The following is a 22716-nucleotide window of genomic DNA, read 5'->3' on the forward strand; positions in this document are numbered from 1 at the left end:
CGTCTTGAGAGGTTTTATACATTTATATATATATATATATATATATATATATATATATATATATATATATATATATATATATATATATATATATATATATATATTTGTATTTGATTTAAGTTTGAATTATTTGTTAATAAGTTGATAACGTTGATTTTGGGTCCAAAATAGGCCGGGTATGCTTTGTAGAGTGGATCATCGTGTGATGTAGAATATATTGAAAGTTTTCTACGTAGTGTGAATGATAAACACTTTTGTAATATGGCAATGACCACTTATAAAATGGGTTGATTGTATGATGTGAGTAGTGACAAGCAAAGGTGGGGCATAATTTGCAAATTTCTCTTATTGACATCAATCTTGTTATTAGTCTAAAGCATATCGAACATAATCCAACGTGTTTTTATCATGTCGGTTATATAGAAAACCTTGCCTTAAAAGAAATTTTATGATTTGATAGTCATTTATGGACTTATTTCTTGCTGCTTGTAACTCCAATGTTGTATAGAGTGGATACGGATTACACAATATCCGGTTCTTCTCATAGTTTTGTACCAACTTTTTTAGGTTCTATCTCATTCTTTTTGTTACCAACAGTCTTGCTAGTTGTGTTTGAGTATTGGGGTCTTGGTTTCTTTTTAAAGTGACAATTTGATAGTTACATGGGGTACATTAAATCACTTGAATTAGGGTTTGCATGACGGGTTGAAGCGACATACAATGCATCGTTGTAAGAAAGAATTTTTATGAAGTTTTTTGCAGTCTTTTTGGTCTTATTGGGGCATGGGAAGAGAGAGATGGTCATATTCGTAACCTCCCAATTTTTAAGAAAAAACTTTTGATTTTTAATTTAAATAAAGAAGTCATTTTCATAAGGCAACATCATAAAATCATTTGTTCTAAAAGTTTACATCCCAAAAATCAGAGTATGCTTAAAAATGCAGAATCACAAAATATGAAAGTTGTCAATATGTGTACAGTCATGCCTTCGTTTTCCCGTGATCATATGGAGTATCTGAAACGTTTAATCCATAACTGTAAGCCAAAGCTTAGTGAGTTCCCCAAAATAGCACACACCACAATATACATACAAGCATACAAATATTGGCCTTCAGTCGTGGACTGGTCCGCCCCTCATGCCTTCAGCATAAAGCTGGTCCGCCCGAGTATCATGGCCCTTCAATTCACCACAACATATGTAGACATATATAACAAATAAACTAACAAACAATCCAACAACACATGCATCTGTCTAAACTAGTCTACCTTGATTTTCTCGGTCATAAAATTATTTGCACATTAGATTTTACATAAACACTTATAAGTACATGCACCCTAGAACTCTATGACACTTTCTCAAGTTATAGCAACATACTTTATGAAAAAAAACTTCTAGTCTATGAAATTGAAAACCATATAGTTGGAATGCATACCCAATGTAACGCCTGTGTTTCAAGGCTAAGCATTGATGCGATGATGTAATAGTCTAGGTCAACCGTTGTAACCTATTTTAAAATAATAAAGATGAATTACTTGAATATTATGTGAATTATATGCTTTTATGTGATTATATACTTGTTTGTAAATATATAATAAAAATAAGCATCAAAAAGTTGTACAGTACATCTCTACCTATGTGTGGATATAAAGAACGTCGAAAACGAAGCTCGTATGCGAAAGTTACAAATTTTAGAAGTTGAAGGTATAAATTACGAGTTGGGTGCAAGGCTACGCCCTGCATAGTCCGAAGGACGCCTCACGTTCGAGTACACCTCACGTATGAAGGCCATACACTCCGCGGTCTTGCCTTGCTCAGTCTATAAGATGCCACGATGCGCCACCGAAGATCCGACGCGTGCCCCCCTTATGCCCCGTGTACATCGAAGCTATGCCCAGCGTATGCGAGGCCTCGCGCCTATAAAAGGGGTGCGAAGACAACCTCCAAAATCACACTTTTATACCTTTCTTTCTCTTTCTACTCTCTCTCTCTCTCTCTCTCTCTAGCCACCCTAAACCACCATGAAGCCTAGGAAACCTCACTAGCATTAGAAGAAAGCCCAGGAGCGCTCGAAGGCTCCGAGAAAAGAGTTTTTCGGTTTACCCCGCAGAACCCAGTTTTCAAGCAAACCTCCTGGTTTCGTCAAAGAAGATAATTTTAAGAAGTGAAGTGTTGTCTGAATCATCACCTTATCAAGTGAGTGTATAGTCACTTTCATCTTACATATAGATATGAAGTATTTTATATAAATTACGTGTTATGTGTATATATATTATCTGTTTACTTGAGATCTACGTTGGATGAAAGATCTAAATCTCTTACTTTTAAGATCTGAACTTTTTCCTTCAGATCTAAACTTATTCTTTCAGATCTAAACTTTTTCTTCCAGATCTGAACCTTTTCCTTTCAGATCTAGACTTTCTAACTTCATATCTAAACTTTTCAGATCTAAACTTTATATATGTATAATTTATACTTGAGATCTATGTTGTATGAAAGATTTAAACTTCGTTTTCATATCTGAATTGTATATGTATTTTATATCTACAAATATGTTGGGTAAAACATGGGCAAATGAAATAGTTGGTGTGTGATGAAATAAAACGATGAGAGGCCTCGGTGTTGACGGTGATCTAGTCATCTAGCGGAGTATGGATGATGAACACAGACTTTTCTAGGAAGTCCAGTGGAACACTAGCAAGCTCGCAACCTGTAGGCGTTTGTGAACGATATGTGTTCATCGGTGTACTCCGTCCCCCCCCCCCCCCCCCCAATGGTTGCCTTACAGACCTATATGGCTGAGGTATCCCCTTAGCAGTAGTGTCCATCCCGATGAAATTCCTTAGGATAGGTCCCTTATAATAGATGCTTTAGGGACGTAAAGTGAGGATAACAGGAACGGGTAACCAGGTTGAATAATTGTTGATAATAATAAACTTATTTATTGTGGGTTGAAAACCCTATATGCTCACCAGACTCCCCAGCCTGACCCACTTATTTTCTTGTATTATAGGTAGTGGCAAGAGCATAGTTGGATGATCTGACGAGAGATTATGGATTTTAGGCCAGTAGAAAATAAATAGAATGTTGTTAGACCTATGTTGTTTTTTAGACCAATTTTGTTTTTTGGCCTAGGATGTTTTTGTTGGGTTATAGCAAAACATCAATCCTATGGTGCACATGCAAACCCTATAGCTTTGGATCTTGGTTTTTCTAATTGTACATGCAATAATCATCCAAAGCTTGTAAACCCTATAACTACCATACAAAATTGAAAACTACATCTAATAAACAAGTTAGAATATTACCTTTGATTGTAGCTTTATAACCTTGAGCTTTTGAGAACCTAGCACCTCAAATGTGATGCCTCTAAGAGATCACAAATACCAAAGCAATTAGAGAATATTAGAGAGAGGGGGGGGGGGGGGAAGGCTATTTTCGGCTTTAGGAATCCTTCTAGGGTTGTGGTAGTCGAAAATGTGATGCCAAGGGGTTCTTTATATATGTGAGGATTAGGGTTTTAGTCAAATCCCTAATATGGTTGCTTAAGCCCTAGGCAACCCAGAGGAACCTTCCAGAACCCTAGCCTTGGACAAAATCCTTATGGGCTCCCATAAGATTTCGTCCACCTTTTATCCAAGAGGTCCTCAACCCATTATTGCAATTATCACATAATTACAATATCAGTCCCCTTAATTCTATTAATCTCTTTTGACCACAAAATTAATTCTTGACCAATGTTAATAAAATAATATGATTTCTCTTTTAATATATTATTCTCATAATATATTAGTAAATCACATTTATCCTCTTTCTCCATAATTATTCCAGTCAAGTTGCTTTGGTGAAGGCAACCCAAAAGGACCATGTTACAATCGGGTCAAGTACATACCAAATATAGTTATGGACTTAGAAACCTAATCCAACAGTTTTTGGTTTATGTTTTTGATCTGTATCGATGTTGTCATCCTGAGTTTTGTAATGCAATGACAATACATTTCTTCGGAAATGCTTTGATAAATTCTTATCTATAATTTTTGGGAATGAATTCCACAACACTTTCTTTAAAATGTTACTCTGATTTTATTATAAAGCATAAACAAAATCGGTCTTTTTTGGCCGAGAAATGAGGATGTCACAGTTGGTATCAGAACATTAGTTTAAGCGAACTAGGAATTTGTATGATTTCTAGACTTAAACTTAGAATGCTAAGTGATGATTGTGAGATGAGTGTCTCCCATATTTTAAACACGAGCAATAGTTTATTTTAGGAAAGATGCCTAAAATGATTTTATGTGCTAAATGCTTTATATTTGCCTTGTATGTTATTATTTGTTCGGATCTATGGTCTGTTGCCGACTGGATCTGAAAATCTTATGTGTTCAGGATTCTAAGCGTTTGATTACGATATTAGAACTAGCATGTAACGTTTCGGAGTGATAAAGAAGATTTAAACACCTATCATAAATAAAGATCAAAATTCACCTAATTTGGTAATGGCAAGAACCTGAAGCGGAGCAGGAAACGCGAATGAGAACAGGAATCAGCAGCCTTGTCCCCAAGTGATTGAGCAGGTACCGATAGTAGAAGTTGCACCTAAGCCAGTCATAATAGCCGGAGTTCAAGCCATGATTCGGGCTATGATGACAGAACAAAGGGAAGAAATGAGACAATTGTTGCTGAATAATAGGGATGAACCTTCGATGCCTATTGAACAACCAGAACTGAATGACGAATGGTCAGAGGAAGTGAATTACAATCGCATTGCCAGTCAAGTGGAGCCCCCAGTGGTGAGAAGGAATGACCTGGAGAGGGAAATCGACAGAGATGTACGTATGTATAAGAACTTTTTGGGTTCCAAACAACCAAGTCTTTCAAGAAGCCCAAAGCCTGTAGAGATTATGGATTGGATCTCCAAAATGGAGATGGTATTTGAAAGCTGCAACTGTAGCGATAAGCAGAAAACCGTCTTTGCGATTCGAAAACTAAAGACCGGAGTCTTGAGCTGGTGGAAATTGTTGGTGGATACGATGCCACGGGGAGAAGATTTGAAGATGTCTTGGGAAGAGTTCATGGAGTAGTTGAAGATGCAATACTGCTCCGAGATAGATCTGATCGATCTAAACAATGAGTTCCAAAACTTGAAGAAAAGGAGAATGAGCATTGATGACTATGGCGTTCACTGAGAAGATGAAGTTATTTCCGTACCTCTTGCCGACTGAGTTCGTCAGGATAGAAAATTTTGCTAATGGATTGCCATCAGACTTTAGCCTAACATTCAAAATGGCAAGCATGTTGAAGACAACCATTAGAGCAGCCAAGAATGTTGAGACCCAGTTAAAAGAAAAGGGTATGGAGAGAACAGAGGTTGGAGAGAAGAGGAAGTTCGATGGATCTTCGAGATCCAACAAGAAAAGTAAATCCTCGAAGTCTAGCTCAAGAGGAGGAGGAGGCAAAGCGAAATGGTGTGAAAAGTGCAAAAAGAAGCACCATGGGAAATGTGACAAGGAGGTCACTTGTTTTAAGTCTGGGAGGCATGGGCACTATGCCAATGAGTGCACCTTCAACAAAAAGGTTTGTTATGGGTGTAATGAGGAAGGGCACATTTTGAGGGACTACCCGAAGAAGAAGGAATCAGCAAGGCCTGATGTCCCACCGAAGCCGAAGGCAAGAGCTTTCTAGATGACCCTGGAAGCTGTGAAGAATGCAGCGAACGTCACTTCAGGTACCTTTCTTGTAAATGGATTGCCTGCAAATATATTGTTTGATTCTGCAACAAATTACTCTTTTATATCACATAAATTTGGTGGAAGACTAGCATTGCTTATAGAAAAACTTGTTAATGCTCTAGTTGTAGAAGTTGCTAGTGGCAAATTCATACTTGTTAGCGATTGCATTAAGAATATCATCATCGAATTGAACATAAACGAATTCGACGAGGAGCTGTTACCCATTGAGTTGAATGGTTTCGATATCATACTAGGAATGGATTGTCTTAGCGCCAATGATGTCGAGATATTGTGCAAGAAAAAGATAGTGAGGGTAACCCGCCTGGGAAAAAGACATTTATGGTGTACGGGGACAAATGCAGAGTGAATTTTGGAATCATTTCCCTGATGAAAGCCAGAAAATATTTGTCTAAAGGATGCACATCATACTTGGCATTTGTGATCAATGCTAAGAAGGAGAAAAAGGAGATACAACGTATACTAGTGGCGTGCGACAATCTAAAATTATTTCCCAAAGATCTTCCTGGATTACCCCCTAATAGTCAAGTAGAGTTTCAAATAAACTTGTTACCAGGAACGACACCAATAGCAAAAGCACCATAGTGACTAGCACTGACATAGATAAAGGAGCTTATGACGCAACTTCAAGAGTTTTTGGCCAACGGTTTCATTAGACCAAGTTCATCACCCTGGGAGCTCCGATGTTATTCATAAAGAAGAAAGATGGAAGCATGAGGATGTGCATAGACTACAGAGAGTTGAACAAGGCAACAATGAAGAACAAGTACCCATTATCAAGGATTGACAAACACTATGAGTTCTTGGTTATGTCATTTTTACTCACCAATGCTCCAACATCATTCATGGATTTGATGAACATGGTTTGTAAATCATTCCTCGATAAATCCATAATAGTGTTCATAGATGACATTCTGGTTTACTCAAAGAGCCAGCAGGAGTATGACAAGCACCTGCGAGAAGTGTTAGAAGTTCTGAAAAAGGAGAAGTCGTAGCAAAGTTCTCCAAATGTGATTTTTGGATTTCAAGAAATCCAATTCTTGGGTCACATGGTTAACCAAGAAGGGATCATGGTTGACCCAACTACGATTGAAGCTGTGATGAAGTGGGAACGACCAAAGAGTCCCACGGAGATCCGAAGCTTTCTGGGATTAGCAGGATACTGAAGGTTTATCCAAAGCTTTTCTTCGATAGCTGCTCCATTTACAGCTTTGACCCATAAAGGAGCTACTTATACTTGGAGTGAGAATCACGAGGAAGCATTCAAGAAGCTAAAAAAGAATTTGTGTGAAGCACTAATCCTTTCCCTACCCGATGAAGTTGAAGACTTCGCAGTTTATTGCGATACATCTGGAGTTGGGTTAGGTTGTGTTCTGACTCAAAGGGATAAGGTGATAGCATATGCATCGAGACAATTGAAAGAGCATGAAAAGAACTACCCCACTCATGATTTGGATTTGGCAGCGATAGTATTCACCCTAAAGATATGGAGGCATTATCTTTACGACACAAAGTGCAAACTTTTCACTGATCATAAGAGTCTTCAGTATCTCTTTGATCAAAAAGACTTGAATATGAGCCAACGACGCTGACTAGAGTTGCTCAAGGATTACGACTGTGAGATACTTTACCACCCGGCAAAGCAAATGTCGTAGTTGATGCTTTAAGCCGAAAAGTAAGCCTTGAAAGGAAACAACCAAGAGCGTTAAGAATTGAAGTTGTCTCAACGATTGTGGAAAGCATCAAGAAAGCTCAGGAAGAAGCTTCAGAGAAAAATAACCGAAAGGAAGAGCGTTTGGGCAAAACGCTAGTGTTCGGTACGAATAATCAAGGATTGAAGGTATTCCAAGATAGGATTTGGGTACCTAAGACGGGAGGAATATAAGATCTTCTGATGGAAGAAGCTCACAAGACCATGTAATCGATTCATCTCGGCAGCACAAAAATGTATAGGGACCTGAAACCCTACTATTGGTGGCCAACGATGAAGCTCGATGTTACAAAGTATATGGCCGAGTGTGTGACATGTGCGAGAGTTAAGACACAACATCAGAAACTGTATGGGAGTTTAGAACCTTTACCTGCACTCATAGGTAAATGGGAAGACATCACCATGGATTTTGTCACTAAACTGCCCAGAACAAAGGACGGTCACGACATGATTTAGGTGGTCGTTGATCAATTTCACTAAAAGTGCACACTTCATAGCAGCCAAAGAGAGATGGTGTATGGATAAGCTCGCAAATGCTTACGTGAAGGATGTAGTAAGACTTTACGGTGTTCCTTTAACAATTGTATCAGACCGTGATAGCCATTTCGCATCAAGGTTTTGGAGGAGTCTACAAGAGGAATTGTGTACGAAGTTGTGTTTAAGTACAACTTACCATCCGTAGACCGGTGGTCATAGCAAAAGAATGATTCAAACACTTGAAGATATGTTGAGAGCATGTACCATGGAATTTCAAGGTAACTGGGATGAGCATTTACCTCTGGTAGAATTTTCCTACAATAATAGTTTTCATTCGAGCATCAAAATGGCACCTTATCAAGCTTTGTATGGACAAAAGTGTCATACGCCATCATGTTGGCTTGAAGCTGGAGAACAGCAGTTTGTGCGCCCCGAGATAGTCCATCAGTTTGGACTGATCACAGTAGAACGACCACAAGACTTTCTCAAAGTAGTGAGAAATGTATAACCATCCTGCTCTTTTATCACTCCGAATCTCTATCCTTATTATCTTTTTTTAAGATCCTAAATCATTCATTACAAGCTCATTCTCCAGAATCTTCTTCAAGTTGACTTTCCTAGCATCAACATCACCGGTCATTTCTTCCCTAGGTTGAAACGGTCCTACAAGCAACAAGCAAGCAACATTCGAGCAAAAAAACTCTAGGGATAAGGCATCATAATTCATGCAATTTTATCATGTAATTCCTGAAGATCTTTATCCTACAACAAGCATCCAGTTCTATCATAAGCAAATAACAGTGTGGGTCACTTGGGGTATACTTTTTGGCTCCGGCTGATCGTGTACATCCCGTCCTTCCTTGGTTAGTTTTTAAAACCATTCCAAAACAAATTGAAATTTTTTGCTGATATGTAGTTTGAGTCTAGATTCACATGAATGTTTATCCAATTAACACAAACCAGGGCTTTGATACCATCTTGTAACATGCCAAAATCGCGATAAAATGTATCATTTTAAAATCAAAAGAAATCATTGTTTTTAAACAAATCCATAACAAAATCAAGTATAAAGTACATATATCCCTAGATCAGTGTACCATAAATCTCAAGGAACACCTTCGCCTTGTCACGATCATCTGAAGTACTTGAAACATGAAACTGAAAACTGTAAGTCAAAGCTTAGTGAGTTCCCCCAAAGTACCACCATACAAACATATAACAACATGCATATAGGTCCACAACTAACAAATTGGATTACCCGAGTCCATAACATGAGTCTGACTTGCCTTCCGGCCTACATCTCATGTCTGGCTTATTCCTAAGCATATAACTTATGTCTTGCTTGTTCCCCGGTTTGTTGGCTTCTGCACAAAGCAGTATTGCCTCAACCCAACCAAAATATGTCGACATGTACATATCAGATAACATATATCTAGTAAATAGATAATCATATAACCACTCAACAGACTAACAGACAGATCAACAGATCATTATCACACAACAATATCCTATATATTAGGACTCAGTTCTAACGGATCAATACAACATAGTAACATCCTCAAAACCTAGATACATAACCAAATGGGTTTGCATTGGTGCCTTCGACCCACGAGTATAGTGAGGAAAAATCAAATCTCAATCCAGAAAGTTAGTTAGACATGACACTCCTCCGATGATCAGCTCTACAAGTCACATATACATCAAATAGTGACCAATCTCAGATACAACTCAAAATACCCAAAATACCCTTAGGTCAAACTTGGTCAAATTATAATCAAAGTCAAAGAAGTCAACTGAGTCGACTCAGCTGAGTATGCAACGCATGCCCAACGTACGTGCCGACCAACTTCTCTTTCTATTAAGAGCTTAATCCCTTAAGCGCTTTCGTCCCAGATCCAGATCTAGTCCCAAAGTAACGTCTTAAGTCATAAAGTTCCCAACTTTATGACTTTACATAGCTAGGAAGTGCTCAATACTAAAAACCCTAACTTCTTAACTCATTAAGACATTATAACCCATGCATGGAAGAAAACTAATGAACAAGATTACATTTTTATGGCCTTAGACACTTCAAAACATCTGAAAGGACAATCCATTTGGGTTTAGAGCATGTCATACTCAAGAACATCAATGATTGGGGACAAAACCATATTAGCATCAAGGTACAAACTTTATACCTTCTAGAGATGTAAGAGGGTGAAAAACTTTCAGACCCAATGTTGCTCCAAGCTTCCAAGATATTCTCATTTCCTTATCCTTCCTCTATGACCACCAAAACACACACTAATAGCTCAAGGATACTAAAAAAATGGATTAGGGTTAGATAGGGTCGAAGACCCCTAACCACGTACACAATGTACACCAAACATACGCATGCAACCTTTATTTTTTTATTAAAAATGTCATTTGGAACCAAATTTGCAAACAATTCTCATCTCAAGGGTCAAGACGTAAAATACCTAGAAATCGAGATGTTACATCGTTGCTGCGTTATTCCTCTAATTTCTTGCCACGTGTCACAAGTCTGTCGGTCCATGTCACCCCTCTTCAATAGCACAGGCGCACAACACCCCTGCCGAGTTTGAATTTTTAAAACTTTGTAAAATCAATTCTTTATCATACGATCTCCGTTTTTAACGTTCTTTATATTCCGCTTTCAGCTAAAACTCAACCTATTTGAATTTCGATTTCTATATCCTCACTACTGCGCTGAAACTTTGAAGAATCATAATTTCTTCATATAAAATCAGATTTAGGCGTACTCTATATGCACGCTCTTGGTTTTACGAATACTGTGATTTTCATTTGGATTACTTAGGCTAAAAAGCAACCAATCTTTTATTCACTTTTTATGACGCGCATAGTTGTGTCAGTGATAATGAAACTTTGAAGAAGCATAACTTCTTCATATGAAGTCGGATTTAATCTATAAAAAAACATTGACTTATCGTTCATCGATAATTTCCCTAAAAAGGCTTATATTCAGCAACATGCACAATTAATGATTATCCTGTTCGTGGATTTTAATTATAACTAGAAAGGTGACCCCCGCGTTGCGGGGGTCGGAAGGTGTTGCTTTTGTTTGGAAGTATAGTACATTGTTCTAATTGGTAGCTACAGTAAAGTATGTTGCTTGAGTCAATTTTATTTTACTTTGTTGCTTTACAAATGATCTTCTACCACTCTTTGCACCTTCAATATATATCCGATCATATTGCATCCATCTGCAAACAACATAGAACCATCAATATAACATATGGACAACAGTAAAAATTCGTACAACTTGACAACAAGATTTTAAATTTTTTTACAACGTAACAGATTTTGCTAGCAACAATTTTATCAGATAATGTCATTTTGACATCAATTTGTTCTCAAATGTTTTACACCCTTAACTTATTCGGAGTTTGCTCGTTTTATCACCGTATGCATTCACAAAGGTTTCAGTTAGGTGTTGTGTATAATCATAAAGAACACAATCAATATAATCTTGTAATTTTGTAGATTTTTCAAAGTACAATGTTGTGATAAGAGAATGAAAGTATCAAGATATACTAAACAATTATATAAAAGTAAGAAAAAATGAACAGAAAGTTTAATGAAATAAGGCACTTAATGATCATATAGAACCCACCCAACCTATTGTCATTGTTCAAGGGGCAATTAGGGAAACAATACATATCTTTACAAACAAATTTGATGAATGATTATTACCTTTGACCACTTGGTTAATGGATCCAAGTTGATACCTCTATTCAACAAAACACCATTTCACTTTTTTTTTTTTTTTTTTTTTTTTTTTTTTTTTTTTTTTTTTCAATTTATGCAACTACATTTTATTCTTTCACAAATTTAGCGATAATATTTCCATTTTTTACCAAAATATATAAAGAAACAAAGAAAAAAGGATCATACTTATCTATGGAAGCTTTAACAGTATTTGTAGAAGAACACCTGCTGACCGATCACTGAATCTCATTGGGATTCACATTGAAAACGAACTCATCTTTTTACCAACATCATAAAAATAAAATAAAGACAAAACTTCAAAAATGGTCCCCGTGGTTTCCGAAAATATCAAGTTTAGTCCCTAAGTTCAAAAAACCTCACAAATGGTCCCTGTGGTTTCAAAACTTTTAACAAATGGTCCTTCCGCCTAACTCCGTCAGCTTTCTACTGTTAAGTAAGGGGCATTTTCTTCATTTCAACACAAAGGGACCATTTATGAGGTTTTCTCTATTAAAAAAAACAAATATAATTATTTAATTAAAGGGTCCCACTCTCTCTCTCTCTCTCTCTCTCTCTCTCTCTCTCTCTTTCTCTCTCTCTCTCCTTGTATAACTTATGGAACAAAAAAACCCAAGACCCTCCTGTGCCTTCACCCTTTTACTTGTTGACCAACCAAAGGCCAAGCCTTCTTTTATTCATCTCGGTGGTACCAACTCGAGCATAAACACCACCACCACCACTCTCCCTCCCTCTAACTTATTCCCTCTCGAGGACAACCCAAACCTCCAACTCCACTGAGAAACCTTCATCACCACCTGCATTTAATTAAAGAACCATAACAGAGCGAGAGCTATGTTACTCTTGTCTCTTTAGCTACATTTAATTAAAGAACCATAACAATCTTATTAAATTTGACTTAGAACTAATTAACCCATAGGTCATTGGTCTTTGTACATTACGAGAATTTGTATGAGAACATTCCTGTTATTGAATTTGTTTTTAGGATAGGTTGTGTTCCATAAAATGCTTCTGTCAAAAACTGATTTTATGCACACCTTGGATTTTTCTGATTAGAATCCATTGAATCATTGAGTTTCAAAATCTGCAAGACTCGTGATTTGAGCAACCATATCTTAACTATGGAGAAAAGAGGAAATATGGTCCCGAGCTCACCCTCACACACCCCAAGGTCCAGTGACAAGGCAGTAAGAGATATCAGACCAGAAGTACAAATGAATGGTAAACATAAAGGTGTTAAAGGTATTGTGCGATGCAGGTCTAAATTTTCTATTAAAACATATATGTGTAACTGATGGCGGAGCTACGAGTGGCGGTGATGGGTGGCGTGCTGTGGCAGCTCCGCTACCTCTCCATTGCGTTCTATCAGCGTGAACTCAGAGAGAGTGGGGCAAGGAAGATGGCAAGTGGTGATGAAGGTTTCTCAGTGGTGTTGGAGGTTTGGGTTGTCCTCGGGAGGGAAGAGAGGGAGGGAGAGTGGTGGTGGTGCTGGGTTTTTTTTGTTCCATCAGTTGTACAAGGGGAGAGAGAGAGAGTGTGTGTGTATGGGGCCCTTTAATTAAATAATTATATTTGTTTTTTTTAAATAGAGAAAACCTCATAAATGGTCCTTGTGTATTGAAATGACGACAATACCCCTTACTTAACGGTAGAAAGCTGACGGAGTTAGGTGGAAAGACCATTTGTTAAAAGTTTTGAAACCACAGGGACCATCTGTGAGGTTTTTTGAACTTAGGGACTAAACTTGATATTTTCGAAAACCACATGGACCATTTTTGAAGTTTTATCTAAAATAAAACATTAAAATAAGATGAGTATAATTTTATAGAAACAAAATTCCATTGAAACTGGAAAGGTAAACAAAATGTTTGACCATGTTTCTCTAATTCTTTTCTTTAGTAATATAAATGCGGATAGAAATTAAAAAAATCACATAAGCACCTACTGATGATAAAGATCCAATATGCAGTTGACCAAAATAACCCTACATCCTACTTCTGGAATAGCATATATGCATTTGTGCAGTTGATTTTATAACAGATCATGATCTGAAGTGATTTTGACATACCTAATATGTGCAGTAAGGTCAAACATTTTGCCAATGATGTCATCTCTGCAAGAATAAGCCAAATGAGATGCAATGCAATGCAAAAATTATGGCAAACTAAATGATGGCAATAATAATGGAAACGTACCTGAAAGCCACTTCTTCATTCTAGCAACCCTAGCATCCAGAATGGATTATGTGTTGTGAAAATGGTCAAGATCTCATAATCATTTAACAAAATCCAGACTAATAATAAACAAAATAAAAAATACTTTGTTTCAATTAAATACATGAAGTCCACGTCTAAAACCAATTAAGTTATAGGATTCATATGAAATAATTACCAAATCACTCTTGCTTAGAAAAAATTAGCAAAAAAAAATATTACTTACAGTATACCCTAACTTCTCTCATTTGTCCTATTTCTTTTTCTAAGATGGAGCACTAACAAAATTTGAAACAGATCCTAGTGTGGGCTTTTTTGTCTTTGAAGTTTTGGTCTTTTTCTCTTTCGGAGAAGCTAACTTCAAGCCAAATATGTGGTTTCTGTGGATGAGACTTGGTTACTATTTGAATTGTAAAAATAAGAAGTTAATATAAAGTAATAGAGAAATGAAATACCTTTTGATGAGAATGTGGATGACTCGTCTTAGGCTGTAACAAATGTTTGCTCCTTCTAAGAACTTCTAGCTGCCAAAAACCAAAGTACCTCTAAGTCATTTTTAGTTTCAAAACCTCCATCCTTCATCGAGTTTTTCAAAATTAATGACCTCTTTCGAGTTAAGTGCATGCCCCAATGGCTTCTTTTGCTACCACTAAGAAGCAATTCATGCCAACATCCATAATGTACTCTCTGTGACGATAAAAAGGGAGAGGGAGTAGGAACAACCCTATAATTAATATTATACCCAATCCAAAATCGAGAGAGGAAGAAACATACAGGGAAAAAATAAACAAGACAAACCTTCTCAATTTGATTAGGTGTAATCGTTTCTTGTAAGTCAGATAGAGAGGAGCCGGCGAAGGTTGTGTGGACATTAAAGTGACGGATTGTTACGATGTCGATTCAAGCGAGACAACCGCACGAAATCATCGAAGCGATTACATAGTGGAGTTTGACACGATTTCAGCTAACTTACAAACATCATCCGTAAATTAAAATGGAAAAAAACACCTACATGGAATCATCGGCTAATATAAGAGAAAAGATTTGGTGTTCGGAGGATGAAACAACGATGAAGGCAGGTGAAAGTAGTATAAGTTTTAATTGACTCTGGTGGACCGGAGCAGCGACGAAAGAGATGAATGTGAAGGGCCATTTAGGAATAAACATGGATTTGTTGTTCCTCTGAAACGATCAAAAAACCAACATATTAAAAAAAGTAAAGATTTCAACGTCATCGAGTTCAACTCCAACATCAAAATTTCCAACATTCTTTGTGACATTTTAGTGAACACCTGGTGCCCAGCTCAGCCAAACCATAAGAATGTTAACTGAAGACCCATAGTTATCTCATTTTCAAGCTTCCAAAAGTCGACATATTTATGAACCCCTAAAAAATATTAGCCGAAATTCACCAAAACTAAACCGACAAAGAGAAATTGAAATAAACGAAGATCAGAAAAATAGAAATAGGGTTGAAGGACATTACCTCAAGCGATTGTGGATCTTTAGTCAACCAATCTTTGTGTGCATCTCATTGCGTTGTTGCGACGGAGTAGAAAGTGCAGAGGAAATGAGGTCGATTCGACATGGATGGAGATATCGGATAAGGGAAGCAGTGGGGAGAATATGATAAGTGAGAGTTGGTGGCGTTCGATTGTATGGGTCATGGTGAATAGAAATTGGAGAAATAGCACAACCAAAGAACGCCAAAATCAGAAATCGGCTTGCTGCCCACCATCTTTGATATTTCGATGGAGTTGAAATATGGGAGGCGGTGGGTTATTGGGAAAATAGGAATCGGTGGAGAGGATAACGTAGACGTGTAATAGTAGAATGAAAACTAAATCCTACTGCAGACGGAGAATCTCGAACTAAAAAGAAGCGGTGGATCCATAACCCACTAAACTTATATATATATATATATATATATATATATATATATATATATATATATATATATATATATATATATATATATATATATATATAATTTAAGGGACCAAAACTAGCCAAAATGTCTCAGTTAACTGTTCCTTTTGTTCACAATTTTAATATATATACTAGAGGGGTTTCCCGCACGTTGCGCGGGGCGGAACGTGTTGTTCTGTGAAACAAATAATGAAGTACATTGCATAAGTTGGTATCGACATTAAAGTATGTTGCTAATTTGCGTACAATGAGATGTTATTTTTTATTTTATTACAAAACCTTTACTGGAAGCACGAATTTAAAAAAAAAAAAATAGTTATAATTAAGAAAGCCTTACGAAATTTAGACAGCGTCAGTCCCAATTGTTGGCTGAATTTGTAGCTACTGATTTCATGTTTGCTCATATACAGTAAACATTCATAGATTACCCTTCTGCGACCAATAACTTTTGCCGGAATCATCATAGAAAAAAATTGGTAGTCCATTTTCAAAGAGTTTCAAACTGAAAAAAAAAAGTAACATCCATTTACCTGATTATGTTTTCTTGCTTCTTGATACCAATTAACTTACACTGAAACTCAAAGAATCATAATTCAATTAACAATTTCCTTTTAAAAAAACCACCAATAATAATAAATAATAAAAGAAAAGTTAATTATTAACATATATAATGTGATGTAACCTGACAGGTAGTATCAAATTAAAAAGAACAACATAGTTAGAGCCTTTACAAGCGGCACGAATCGCTGCCATGGAACCACTGTTATCTGCAATCACAGCAACCTATTTGAATTTCATAATTTCTTTTCCAATAATCGAAGAAATTGTTCAAAAACTTAATCGAAATTCATGTTTTTACCTGCAGAAAATGCATCCCTACCAACTACCAAGATAGGATTTTATACATCTTAACTTTCGTTGCTGGAAAATCTTCTGGTTTTTTCTCTTTCCATACGTACTTTGCCTTCAAATTCGATTATTAAGTGAGGAATTAATAAAAATCAGAAAATGGGTATTGTTTAATTGATAGAAAAACGAAAAGGGTGTTCTAAAAAATTGACTAAAAGGAACGAAGAGGCATGTTATGCAAATATGATCATCTCCCAACAGGCTAATCTCTCTAACGCCCAAGAACTTGTTATCGACACTCTCAGGTCCAATTTGGAAGTAAGTCAGCACTGTATCTACAAAAAGTTACAATCACCCACTTCTCTTCTTCCCAGTCCCGCTTATGCTTCTATAAAAGAATAAAAAAGTTTTTCAAAAAGTAAATTACTTCAAGTGATGTCAACAAATAACTAAAATACATAGAAAGCGTGAGTTGTTACCTACCTGTGCGAGTAATCAAATGAGCATAAATATTACATATTACATACCCAACAAGGCATGCTTCATCCCTGGACATGAGGGAAAAGATCTTGGTGATCAATAGGTTCATTTTCTACAACTTGTATTAAAATTGGTAAAGAAATCCAACAATTTTTGAAGTTAAAAAGTGAAAATTAATACCTTCAGTCGTCAACCAAGCTCTGTAGCACCATTCAATTAGACTTGATTTTCTAATATGAAAACAGTAACTAATTATGATTCAAAATTCAAATTCTGGTCAAAGTAAATAAAAAGTAAAAACTATGTGTCTTAAGTCTTTAACTGTTTTAAAAACATGACGATAAATATTATATCATTTCAGGCACCCGCAACACTCAACATGTTGTTGATCTCTCCAATAATCTTTATAGGCCTTCCATCAAACATGGATGAAAACCGCTGCTTCCTACAGTTAAACATACACACACATACACCATATTTTATCAAAACACATTTCATAATTCGCAATTCATAATAATATATAGGGTTAAACATTTTTCTTTAAACTCACTTGCTTAGGCCAAACTAAGGACAATGAATTTTGAAGTTCCAAGTGTTTGATAGCTAAATCTTTTAACCCCTCTTTCAACGTATACTAACAAATATTTCAACAAATCTGATAATTTATCAATGGTCAAAACTCAAAACTATGTATACTTTTAAATAAAATTTATGTAAAGTACGAACCTTTTCTAGTTGAGAATCATAATGAGGTCCCTTGTTTTCTTATTTGTCAGCAAAGGATTGGCTGAAGAGACAGCAGATAATATTGACTGGATAGCATCAGAAGTGTATAAGTGTAACACAAATGCCAAAATACCCTTCAAATAAAAATGGATTTCACATCGTTGTTTCTTTTCTGATCTTGTTGTGGTAAATGACTCAATTCCTGGTTCAGAGAAAATTCAAAATTGTCAATATTTATGGATAAAGTTATTGTATTTAACAAAATGAAGTGATTGTTATTTAATTATTTACCATCTAGCATTTTTTTCTTAATGTTCTGGAAGGACAGACACTAAGATTTAGTTCATACCAGAAAGCGCAAAAAATATGTGTGTGTGTGTATTCCAACACATGGCATCCCCAACAAAGTCTACCTACCAACAAAAATGTAAAGAAGCTGAATAAGAATTTTAAAAGATATTTCATATATTTCAGCGATTAAATTGAAGAAGTGAAATAGGCTATGAATATGCTATTATATATACCACAGCAGCAGTTGCAACCTTTCCTTTGAAGAGCACTCCCACAGAGACTGCAAAGGTTGGGAACACATGAGCAAAATCTATTTTCGCGTCTATATAGTTGAAAGAAAATATTTCATGTGAATGTGATTTTGATATAACTAAAAATATTGTTGAATCACATACCTAAAAAGATATACACACACACACATCATCATCATCAAATAATGTCTCAACCTTTTATCCATACTTAACCTCATCATACTAATTGTATGACAGAACATAATCATGGGATCCCTAATACATCGGTCATTTCACATGTAATACATATTTTATCATCCGTACATTCTTAGCATCCCTTGATTGGTTCATATTAATTAAAAGTAAAATGCATAGATGAGAAAAAAGGTTTGATGATTTAACAATGTTACATAAAGAATACGTTTAAAGTACAATGCTAGAAATGTAATGATTTTAAAAAATTTAATGTAAAGTGGAAAATTTTTACAAATGGAATGCTTTAATTGTAAGATTTCTTAAAGTAAAATACATAGATGAGAAAAAGAAAAAGTTTAATGTTTTAATGATGTTACCAAAAGAAAAGTTAAAGATAGTGCTAAATATGGGATGATTTTTGAAAACTAAATGTAAAATGGAAGTTTTAGAAAGTAGAATGCTTAAAATGTAGGTTTTTTTTAAAGAAAAATGCATAGATGATAAAAAAAAGGTTTGATGTTTCAATTATGTTAAAGAAATTATAATGCTAAAAATAGGTTGATTTTTGAAAATTCAACGTAAAATGTACGATTTTGAAAGTAGAATGCTTCAATTGGAAAAAATTTCAAAGTAAAACGCATAGATGAGAAAAAAAAAGATGTTTGATGTGTCAATGATGTTACAGAAAGGAAAGTTAAAATATAGTCCTAAAATGGGGATGATTTTTGAAAATTAAATGTAAAACGGGAGTATTTGAATGGAAAATGCTTTAATTGGAAGTTTTTTCAATGTTAAATGCATAAACGAGAAAAAGAGATGTTTGATGTTTCAATGATGTTATAGAACAAAAGATAAAGTGGAAATGTACACATTTTTAGTATCACACAATTGTATCTTACAATGTCATTGACAAAATTCAAACTGAAAAAGAATAAAAGCAGCAGGAGATGACATACATTGGACTGAATATGAATATTATTTGGTAAAAGAAAATTTCTTCTCTTTCTTTCCCATAAAAATGTGATGACACTCCTACAAACACATACCACAAAACATAACTCATAAGTCATACATAATTATGTAATGGGTTATGGGTAAACTTTTTTAGTTTGTGTTCATGAAAATTAAAAAGGCACAAACAACCTACAGTTATATTCCATAACCATATCCCTAATGAAATAAAAAAACATAGGTCAAGTCCAATAAAAGTGTAAGTTTTAATGAAACGTAGGAACTTCACACCTCTAGTAATGCAGTTAAATTAAAACCAAAAAGATTCAAAAATACCTCAAGATTGTGAAATTTGAAAACAAATGGTTGAATCAAACTGGCAAAAAAAAAACCCTCTGTCCGCTTCCACTGTAAAAAGTGGAAAACCAGTCATTAATTAACAGACACCTGGTTTTACAAGAATGAAACTAATATAAATATAGGACTTAAAAATGAAGAAATATGATGTAATAAGATGAGAATAATTAATTATTAGGAAACACGTTCAGAAGATATAAATGCATCGTACATCAAACCGGATATCATTAATTATTTATATTACCTACCTTTTCTTTCTTCAGCTTGTTTCAAAGTTTAGCCCGTAAGTTTTGGTGAGGTGACATGGCATGGCATGTATTTGACACGTCATCAAATGCATACCAACTAGACACCATGTCACCAAAAACTTACCAGTTAAACCGGTCATCATGTGACTTGCCTTATTGGAATTGAAACGCATCAACTTCAACACATGTGATACGGGAGCTGGATTGTTGTCATACTCCTGTTAATTGATACAAACAACTAACTGAATGACAAGAATGACACCTTTAAAACAAGTGCCATTTTTTTTGGGAGAAAACAAGTGCCATTGTTGTTTGAGTTGCTAGTGAAACACTGTTTCGGACAATATTTCATTAATAGCCATATCCATTACCATTGGAAGCACCCTGCAGCAAAAGTAAAGGATCAATAAGTTTTTCAGCAAACGGTTTTTAATTATCTAGTTGGCAGTTTCAATCAAAAGAGAAAAAATAAAACCATATTCATATCGTCAACCAAAGGAACAGTAGGGAAATGGAGTAACTGCCTTCATGTCTAAATCAAGATTCTTGAACAATATATATCTAAAAGACATCAGCAAATTAGATAGTGAATACTCTAAAAACAAAAGCTTATATAGACAACAAATTAACCTGGTATAATATATGTGGTAATTCACCTTGATTTATAGTATTTTGTTGAGATGAAGCAGCAGAAATCAAGGTTTCCTTCAATTTTCCTAACACTGTCCTTCACAAGAGATGACATGTTCCAAACCAAGATTCTTGAACAATATATATCTAAAAGGGAAAAGAAAAACCAACATCAGAATATATATATATATATATATATATATATATATATATATATATATATATATATATATATATATATATATATACACTTCTCATCAGAATTTGGAGGATTCAAAAAAAAAAGAACTAACTGAATGAGAATGACACCTTCAAAACAAGTGCCATTGTTGTTTGAAACACTCTTCTGGACAATATTTATAGTATATATATTTCTTTAATACCCTTGACTTGTCCATTACCATTGGAAGCACCCTGCAAAAGTAAAGGATCAATAAGTTTTTCAGCAAATGAAAAGAGAAAAATAAAAGCATATTCATATCTTCAACCAAAGGAACAGTAGGGATTTGCATGTTGTCCACCAAAATAAAAGGCACCAGAAAATCAGATAGCGAAATAGCTTGAATACTCTAAAAACAAAAACATATATAGACAACAAACCTGGTATATAATATGTGGTAATTTACAGTATTTTGTTGAGATGAAGCAACAGAAATCAGGGTTTCCATCAATTTTCCTAACCCTGTCTTCTTCATGTCCAAATCAACATTCCTGAACAATATCTAAAAGGGAAAACCAACATGAGAATGTGTACAAAATCACTATTGTACATGTTCTACACATACAGAGATTCAAACATACTTCAATTGAAAACTTGAGAATTGAGATTTGGCATTGCATGTATTTCAGCAAGTAATCCAAGAATCCCTATATCCCACCTAAGTCAAGAAGATGAAAAGAAACAAAATATACCTCTGTAATTAGCAATAAATGCTCTTCAGATCCTATCTGTATGAGCTCAGGCCTTAGAAGAACCTGTTGCATCCCCAAATAACAAATTAAAACCAGCAGGGTTCAAAAATACCTCAAGATTGTGAAATTGGGAAACAAATAGTGGAATCAGACAGGCAAAAACAATTCCTACGTCCACTATGCCCATCGCCTGTGAGAGGCATCGATTTGGTTGAAAGCAGAGATTAAAATGCATGTTTTTAGAGTAGGATTCTTTAATTGGAAGTTTTTTTCAAGGTAAAATGCATAGATTAGTAAAAATTGTGATGTTTCAATGATGTTATAGAAAGAAAAGTTAAAGTACAATGCTAAAAATGGGATGATTATGCTATAATTGGATTTTTTTCAAAATAAAATGCATAGATGAAAAAAGTGAAGTTTCAATGAATGTTATACAAAGAAAAAGTGAAAGTGCAATGCTGAAATTAGAATGATTTTTGAAAAATCAATGTAAAATGGAAGTTTTGGACAAAAGAATGCTTTAATCGGAATTTTTTTTTCAAAAATAAAATGCATTGATGAGAATTCAATGCAAAACGGATGTTTTTTTAATATACAATGATTTAATGGGAAGTTTTTTCAAAGTAAAATTAAAGCACCATGCTAATTGTAAAAGAATAAGAGCAACAGGATGTGAACATGAACACTGAATTTATGACACACAACAAAATATAGAGTGGTTTAGTGGTAAAACATACCTGGAGTATGAAATGAAAGCAGTTTGCTATTTCTGGATCCCCATTATGAAAGTGGAAATATACACATGTTTAGTAATTGGTAAAAGAAAATTGAAATTGAAAAAGAATAAGAGCAGCAGGAGATGACATACCTTGGACTGAATATGAATATTATTTGGTAAAAGAAAATTTCTTCTCTATCTTTCCCATAACATGTGATGACAACTCCTACAAACACATACCACAAAACATAAGTCAAAAGCGATAAATACTCAATGTAATGGGTAAACTTTTCTAAATTTAAATGTT

The 22716-nt window shown here is 35.1% G+C and overlaps 1 long non-coding RNA gene across 16 annotated transcripts; it reads right to left on the reverse strand.

The window, feature by feature from the left end:
* Positions 1-10882: 10882 nt before the first annotated feature.
* Positions 10883-17836, reverse strand: LOC145041639 (uncharacterized). 16 transcript variants are annotated; one of them, XR_013680328.1, is made up of 12 exons: positions 17702-17836; positions 17332-17596; positions 17155-17219; positions 16682-17059; positions 16160-16589; positions 14692-14901; positions 14498-14580; positions 14349-14417; positions 13876-13904; positions 13749-13793; positions 11849-12477; positions 10884-11157 (listed from the first exon to the last, which is right to left on the reverse strand). It is a non-coding gene; the product is annotated as an uncharacterized LOC145041639 (long non-coding RNA). The 16 variants fall into 16 exon arrangements; XR_013680327.1 differs by having other exon boundaries at positions 10883-11157; positions 11849-13793; XR_013680329.1 differs by lacking the exon at positions 11849-12477 and having other exon boundaries at positions 10888-11157.
* Between the last annotated feature and the right edge of the window lie 4880 nt (positions 17837-22716).

Source organism: Lactuca saligna, chromosome 4, assembly GCF_052625555.1.
Source record: "Lactuca saligna cultivar CGN05327 chromosome 4, ASM5262555v1, whole genome shotgun sequence".
In the NCBI taxonomy this organism is placed as follows: domain Eukaryota; kingdom Viridiplantae; phylum Streptophyta; class Magnoliopsida; order Asterales; family Asteraceae; genus Lactuca; species Lactuca saligna.